This window comes from Echeneis naucrates, chromosome 20, assembly GCF_900963305.1.
Source record: "Echeneis naucrates chromosome 20, fEcheNa1.1, whole genome shotgun sequence".
NCBI classification, from domain to species: Eukaryota; Metazoa; Chordata; class Actinopteri; order Carangiformes; family Echeneidae; genus Echeneis; species Echeneis naucrates.
The window spans coordinates 13,545,179-13,554,359 of NC_042530.1; positions in this window are offsets into that span (position 1 = coordinate 13,545,179).

Sequence of the window (9,181 nt, forward strand, 5' to 3'; positions counted from 1 at the left end):
GGTCTATAAAGCCTCATCAGCCTGATCTGGGATGCCGATTTCCAGTGAAGCTCCCAGGGTTTTTATCTGGTCCGCTTCAGTCCGCTTCAGTCATGCTGGAACGGTCGAACTCTAAATGAATCTGCTGAACAAACGGGGCTTATCTGTGTAAGTCAGGAAAAAGACAGAGAGAATGTAATGGATATTACATTTTGCAATTGTTGTGTGTTTTGTTTGATTTACTGATCACTTAGAATGGTTTAAAAAAAAAAAAATCAACAATGAGTGCAGATTCAGTTGACGGACTCTTGAATCACTTCAACTCAAAAATCTTGAATGTAATGGATGCTGGTGCACTGACCAAATCAATTAACCTAGCCATACGGCTGTATATTCTTGTAATCATTTTATTCTAATTATTTTATAATCTTCTGATAGATTTTGTGCACATCGGTGTTCTTACTACTCTCTCTATGTTCTTCTGTATGTATATAGAAAGACACCATCGTCAGTTGGATTGGTTTCCTAAACGCTTTGCTTTCTCTCTTGTGCAGTTTAGTCTGCTAATGAACTTAAAATTAGACTAAAAAGAATGCTAATTTTTCCAGATGTTTTTTTTTTTTTTTTCTGTTTGAAATCATCCGCCACCATCCTCAGGGGAAATATCAATGTTGTACCAGTCTGCCCATCATAGCTCAGCCCTCAAGTATTCTGCACTCACAGCAAGAAAATGGATCTTAAATTCCAACAAAAATCACAAAAATTAATTACAAAAGGGGATTGGTATGACAGTTAAAGAACTGCAACAAACACCAGCTCAACTCAAGCATTGGACAGACTCTCATCACGCCGAGAGCCAGGTCACCATGACCCATACTGACGTCCAACACGTCAGAATAACGAGTAAGGAAAATCTGGAGTTTTGGGTAAGAGAGAACCGCACTAATGCACACACACCAAGGGTCGTGTAACCAACACAGCCAAAGTTCAAGATAAGTGAATTTGAGATATTCATCCCCTTTCCACGGAAGCCGAGATTGCCAAAAAGGTCTGGCAAACAGGGTGAAGCCTATTCACCTAATTCACACACATTACCTGACCTGAGTATGAAAAGACATGCCACATTCTGTAATAGGGGGTTTTGTCTCTGACTACGTTGTCAGTAGGGCCGCTGTGAATAAAGAGATTCCCCATCTGATCCCTCTTTGAGCCACCTCTTTCTCCCACAACAATGTCAAAATCCAAACATAGTTAACTGGCAATGAGATGTTAGGTTTTCATCTTGTACTTTATATGTCAAGGATGTTGTTGGTATAAAACATTTTGGAGATTTTGGATTTTGGTTGACATGGCTTCAGACAAAATATTTATCAGCAACAGCATTCTACATTATACATTCAAACAAATATCAACATATAATAATGTCCTGGTGGGGGGAAAAAAAGCTATTTGAGCAAGATTAAGTAACTATTGTGGTCAATCTAAAAATTGTCTGTTGATTATGAAAAAAAAGGGATGCCAAAAAGCAAATTCCAGAGTTTCCCGATGCTGTGTTGTTTTTTCTAAGATAGTCTTGTGGTCAGTCTCTGATTCCTCTTTACATGCATCTCATTAGAAGACAGCAAGTGCCAGTGAAAGAGCACGATGCATTCTCATCTGTATCTGCCCATTTTGCCCAAGGAACCCGAGGAATGGAACCATGGAGAGCATGTCACATCTTCGAAAGATCTTCCTGCTGAACAATTAATGTGGTACACTTCCTGATATAAATATTGCTAATGCCTCATCATTTTATTCTGAGTGTCCTTCCTCCTGATCCAGCACTCAGAGGGAGATTTTTGACAAAATCATGAGGGGCAGTAATGATGTTCTAATCCCTTGGAGTCTGGCTTCAAACACAGGGACAGGCAGCGATAACGCCACACATCCGTGGGAGTCTCATTTAACCAGACTGCTCATAGGAGCACGTGGCGTCTGATCCATTTTTGTTGTAAATAAAATTCGAAAACATTCAGTAACATTTCAGAAAGATGAAGATGAAGGGAGAGAAACTCAGAAAATGTATACTACAAGCAAGAGAAAATAGATGGTGGCTCCAGTGGCCGCCTGTTCCCTGGATGATAAACCGAGAGAAGGCCAGCATTGATTGGCTGGTTAGTTAGCCCGAGTCAGCACAAGAGCAACTATTCCTTCATTCTTTTTGTTGAAAGACATGAGGCTTTTACGAACAACATGAAATCTGCTACACCAACAAAAATAATAAGATGAAAAGAGTTTGTCTTTCCTCAACCACTTGGCCGACAGGAACCTGAAATAGACCAAGAAAGAATGAAATACTGGAAGAGATGGGAATGTTGGATGAAATGTGAACGTTTGTGTTTGAAATTTTCCATAATATTTGTCGCCGCTTTGGATACGTATATTGTACCTTATCCTTTTGCATATATACTCCTGTTTACTGTCACTATAACTGATACCTGGACATAAATTATAATAAAATAATCATGTATTATTAAAAAAAAATAATAAAAAACAAAAAACAATAACTAGATTTGTGTTATTTCTCAGAATAAGCAGGTTCCACATCTCTTTGCTAAGATTTCACATCTCATAAGTTTCATCACATCCATGCAGACGCTTACATTTTTTATCTGGCTCATGTGTGAGGGGGATCGGTGACATTTATTCTAAGGGGTCCACAGAGAGATCCATGCTCATCTGCGCTCCTGTCCCAGTGATGCACATCTGCTCCTCATTTCCATAATAATGCGCAGCAAGGAGATGGTCAGAACTGCAGCCTCAGCTCTTTCTCTTGCTGAGTGGACAAACAGAGGGCACGCCTTACCTTGGTGATCTCAAGCATTTCTCTTATCTGTCCACTTGGCACGTTCTCTGTGCGCTTTTCGTTGGAGTAACACTGGATTATCGTGTCCAACGTGACACTGAAAATGGGCCTGTTGCAGCCACATTTCTGAGATTCATCATCACAGCAGTCAAGCATGCTAAAGGAAAAAGCAACAAGTCAGGATGAATTTTGGCCGAGACATGGATCATTTTATAATTGCTTTGTTAGGATGAAAATACAACGTGAAAAAAATGATCACGTTAGAATCAGGATTTTCATTGTGAATGTTTCAGCAAACTCTTTTTTTTTTTTTTTAAACATCTAACATTTGTTAAATAATCATGCCTGGACTTGACTCCATATTATGCATGAAAATGATGTCTACATATAAATTAAATATCCATTATATACAAAAAGTAACATATATATATAGGGGGCAAGTATATCATTTTTCCATATATGGAGCTCCGCAGAATGAACACCCTTTGCTCTGCCAGTCCCAGAAAGCACCGCCCTCTCTAGTGCCTGATCAAAGAATCATGGAGATTATCACCATGGCAACTGGTCTGTCGCTACGATGGCACGACATGGGAGATTTGTGGAAATATGGCTCAACCTTATGAGGGAATAGCAACTACTACTGCTTTATGTCTCACTTGTTCTCACTCACTCACACTCTCTCAGACACACACACACACACAGGAATTAATCTAAGAGAAAAGTGGGTCACCAGCTAAACCAAGTAATAAGACAGTGACCTCTGCCCGTTGGTCATTCCCCGGGCCTGTGCATTTACATATTGTCAGAGATTTGTGTGGGACGAGCTTACAGGATGTGTCTGGCATTATTTTATATTTTTGCTGTCTTTATCATCGACAACTCCCGTGAAAAGACCAAGCTTGCAGGTTCCTACCAAAGATCTAATTCTTTTAGAATCTCCGAGCTTTTCATTACTTCCTCTGTTTTAATTAAGTGCTGTTTCTGTCCCAGATCAATAAATTAAAACAGGCCAAATGGCTGAAGTGTTTTTCATTAAAACAATCCACACAGTTCCCGGGGGCAAGAGTGCGCCATATGCCGGCACTGCTGCGGCGAATTTCTATTTACATCTTATGACATTTCAAATAATATTTTACTGACTGGGCCTGAAAAATGCAATAAAATCTTAATAAATCTGAACCAATCACCTTATGTTTTTCATCACTTATACAGTTACACGTAACCAATACCTCAGAGACAAAAGATATTCTGTTCCTCAGTCTGCTGGTGTGATCTCAGCCACAATATGTTGAGATGATATGGCAGTGTGATTTTCTGGAGGGTGGAACGTTTCCTCTGATAAAAGTAACCATTATGTATTTCTGACCTCTGTTGGTGAAATATAAGAAATGCAGCCAAACTGAGGGAGTTTATTTCTCCCTTTGCGGTGTCCTTTATTAAACAAGGGGTAATCACGTAGTGGAGATGCTGTGGAAGTGGGCGAACAGCTATTGTTCCCTTAAAGTTAATTCAACTTATTGGCTTTATTTCAAACTTGCTACTTGTGCTACAATTAGTTTAAAGTGGCTCCATTGAAAATGCACAGCGTGCAATAAATCACCGGTGTGTGTACTGGCAACAGGTTTTGCGGTGGAATGAGTTCAAGCAAAAAGCTTTCACGAAATCAATATTCAAATAAACAGGTTTACAGTCAATCCTGGTCTAAACAAACAAATCCAGTGAGGTGAGGCAGGTTTACTGTTTAACAGCTCTTTAGGCTGATACAACACACCCACTCCTCAGGTCTCTCTACCATCATCCCGTACTTCATATCATTGACACATGAGCTAAGAAAGAAAAGAAATAAAATAAAAAAAGAGGGAAAAAAATTGCACCTTTTCAATAAAGTGGCAGAAAAATTCTTACCGGTTTGTTCACAAGACTCAGAAGCTGATTCCACGGCCAAAATCTGGTCCATGCACGGTTCGATGAATTTGCACTTCCACATCTGAAAATAATTCTGGTGTCTACACAGATGATCTTCCGGCTGTCAGTCAATATGGCAGCATAATAACTGGAGTATGCTCAGATGTGGGAGTAAATGTGCCAGACACAAAGACAAACGTGTCAGAAGTTTGATTTATCATATGAACTGAGAGTGAGGAGGTCGGAACCTTTTTATCCACCTGCTACAAATAGAAAGTGGACAACTCACAGATCTGAAGTCTGCCCTGCGTGCTCTATCAGCACTACTTTGTCCATTAAATTAATTTCCATACTGCACAAATATGAACTGAAGCCACTGACTGAAAATCAGAAATTATTTGAAGAAAGTTTGGAGGAAAAAGTTAGTGAGTGACCATAAACTGTTTTAAATCACATCCTTGTGAGGACAATAACCACACTGCCTTTTCTTGTTAGTCTGATTAAAATATGATGGGATTCATGCAAGTTTTATAATATGCCAGAATTGCACGGTGGACATTTGCAAAGAAAAATGAATCTTAAAGACATTTTGGTGGTTCTTAGAAAAGGTATTTTTCATGCTCATTATGCTGGAACGGCAGAACCATCTGTAAAGAGTTTGGAGCCACAGTCAGACAGCTTGTGTACAAATGGAGGAAATTGCAGAGTGTTGTTGCCCTCCCCAGGAGCGTTCAACCAACAGAAAACACTCAGACCAGTGTGAGTGTAATAGTCAGTGAGGTGACAGAGGAACCCTGGGTAATTTCTCAGCTACTAAAGGCCTCTCACACTGGCTAATGTTGATGTTTGTAAGTCCGCCATTAGGAGAAGACTGAACTATAATGGCGCGCATGGGTGCCGTCCTCCAAACAGATGACTGCTGCCTGTCTGAAGTTTGTTGAAGATCACATGGACTGAAGGTTACAGAAAAAAAAAAAAAAAAAAAAAAAAAAAGTTTTATAGATGGATGAAAGCAGACTTGGACTTTTTGGGTTAAATGGAAATTTGTTTTTTCAGAGAAGATCACACAGAACAACATTAACCTTAAATACATGTCATTCTACCAAAGAATGGTCAGAGAAGAATGAAGTTATTGTTTGGAGTGGCAAAGTCAATGTGTTCATTTAGAGAACACACAAGAAACTTATGCTTTAAAAAAAAAAGAAAAGGACCAGACTCAGTGATTACCTTCCTACCAACAAACTTTCACCCTGCTCTATGTGCCCTACAGATAATATCCAACTAGGATCCAACAGTGAGCGGTGATAACCATCATGTCTTTAGGGTCATCACGTGGGAACCTCCTTTCGTCTGTGTTTTGTCTAGTTAGGCCCACAACACCTCCAGGAGGCTAGACCGTGATCACTGGCGTCCCAGAGTCACCCCCTAATGCCAGCCATCACCGCTCCTCACACAAAGACAACTATCTCAAACAGCACCACTGTCACCCACTGCGCCAGTGAAAGTATGCAGGGTGCAGGAGGTGGAGGCAATACAAGCTACACTAGCAGATTCAGCAACTAAACTCACCTGAACAGTCCTATACTCAAACAAAACCAACATGCCAACTCACCTGGACTAACTACATGGTGTCAAAGAGGCTGAAACAGGCCACACCCTCCACTTAAACACACTTCCCCTTCCTGGATTTCTTCCTCTGCTTCTCCTTAGAGTCTGTCTATCTTAAGAGCTCCCCCTGCTGGGCCCCCAGCTAGTATTACTTTTTCTAACCCAAATCCACTGACCGGATCTTACTGCCTCATCTGACATTTCCTTCACTATTTTCCTCACCCTCTGTCCCCTTCCTCCCAACTCCCTCAGCAAAGCGACAGCAGATCTTTCATAATCCAAATGAAAAGTTGTGTTGAGCATCACAGAGTTTGAGTTGCTTGAGAGCTTAAATTCCTCCAAGGCGATGTGCAGGAATGATCAAGCAGAATTTTTTGGTTCCAGTTATTGTTGCATCACTGGCTTCGACAAGTGACCTCCCTTCACCCAATGTGAACTGGGATTGTCTCAGGCAACTCCCGCAACCCAGAAACAGATAAGCGGTAAAAGGTGAATGAATGAATGAACGAACGAAAGGCCTCGATAAATAAATGATCCAGTATAAAGTTTATGTCTCATTTATTTAATTGGGTTTCCCTTGATTTACTTTTTGGACCTGAAAATGAACAAAACTCAAAAAGCTTGACAAACTTACAAGCAGCATCAGACCTACAACATCAGTTGCCAAGATGACTGTCCTCAGCCGTCCTGTTAATTCTCACAAAGACTTTCCTAGCTTAAAAAAATTCTGGATTCATAGAATACCCTTGTTTGGTGAATTGACCACATATTTAAAAATTGAAGCGATTTCCCTCTTACACCTAATCTTGATTTAATAGTAAAATTACGGCTCTGCAAAAGAAATTATAACAGGCTCAATTACTGCTTCAGTTGAAATACCTGCTGGGATAAAAGTCTGCACCACACAAGTGGACTTAAAGTATCCTTGTTAAACAGCAGGTATTCATGTGGACATAGAGTTAGAAGAGTGCTTGTGCTGTGTTAATTCTGTATTTCCTGTCTGGTACCAGCTGTGCAGAAGCCTCTGTCTGCCTGTCTGCCTACATCTAGAGCGCCGGGGGGAGAAATATTGAACCCTATATTGCCACAAGCCAAGATCGAATGCAGAGGTATGAAATCTGAAAAGTAATATTTCCAACTCCAGATAAGCGGATGAAAATGGCTGGATGGATGGATGCTGCTAATTTGCACGTTGTGATTGTAAAACGCCATTCGGGATGCTGAGATCAAAGTCCAGAAATAATATAGTTAGGGTTAGGCGATAAACACCCAAAGGAGCAGAAACCTTCTCTGAATACTATTTGTACTCCAGTAAAAAGCTCAGATTTTCTTTGGTGGTGGTGTTGTTTTTCCATCTCTCACCTGCTAACATGGAGGAGATGGAACTGAAGGCCAGCACTGCAGCAGTCAGCCACCAGGGGGCAATCAAGATGTTTCGGTTTGATCTTTGCTGTGGAGGATCATTATTTCAAAAAAGATTCACTGACAGAAACAACCTTTTCATTTTTAATTTTTATTATTCGTACTTATTTCTTTTGGAATATTTGCCATTTTAATAATTATTCACTGCTGCCCCCACCTCAATTTCCTGCATGCCTCCAGTAATCCTAAATTTACAGGTCATTTTGACATTATGGTGCTTTCCGCTCTGATTCGAATCACAAGATTGTGTACGAAAGCTTCTGCTGAAAGGAGCACTGAGGACACTGAGACGTCTAATTATGGAAACATTTCAAGGAAGCACGCACCAGACTCAACAATTACATTCTCAGTAGACATAGCTGCTTGAGCTCTCATCTAATTACAAACAACACTGCTGCTGTTACATAATCACATTCATTCACAGTCATATTAGAGGAGCTGATGCCAAGCAGCAGCAGCAGCTTACAGTAAACTGTGCTGATGTTGACTCACATCTTTCTACCCCCACCCTCAGCCTCCCCAAGAGCAATTACCCCACACCCACTGCATTGAATACCTGCATGTGTTTTTTTTTTTTGTTTTTTTTTTTTTTTGGAAAGATAAGCACCCGAGCAATCAGAGCAAATTACAGGATACTCTTTCTGACCATATTGGCAGAAGGTCAGCCAGCTCTCCTCAGCCACTTTCACTGCATCCAGCAGCACTTACCCGTGTCTACTTTAGTTCTTCCCTTTGGGAACAACAAGCCTTCATCTGGATAATACTTATGTACAGAGGAGCCTGCTCCTGTAGGCCAATACCCACGTGAGTAATCCTCTAGTGCCAAAAAAACAAACAAACAAAAAAAACAAAACAACAAACAACAACAAAAAAAAAAAAAAAAAGAAAAAAAAAGAAGGATATTATTAGTAGTGCCTGTTCACACACAGGAAATAACAACAAAAAGTATCTGAGTGCCAGCAGCAAGAAATGATCAATATCTTTTGTAAAATAAGCTTTTTCTATTTTCCGCAGAGGAAGATGATGTTAATGATGTGTCAGCTCTCAAGAGTCGGAGTGGAAGTTTGATGATGTGTGTTATATCAAGCTAACCAGAAATTCCCCCCAAAAAGTTGCTCCTGATTCTTAATTCTGAGTTGTCAAAGCAGAAGCTGAAACAGCCGGTGGATCTTCTGTGATGTCCAGCAGGCTCACACTGTTACAACTGAATGATTTTATTTTTAAATCTAATTTAGATTATCCAGAATTTGGGGTAGAAACCGAAGTGAAGATGAAGTGGAACGAGTGAATGAAACCCACGCTGGTCGGATGTGACGGGCTGTGAGGCCTGTCAGTCGAGCAAAGAAGCTCCAAAACATAAAAACAGCGTCTCCACCAGTCTGCCATGCTGATCACTTTAAAGTCAAAATATCAAATAAAAAT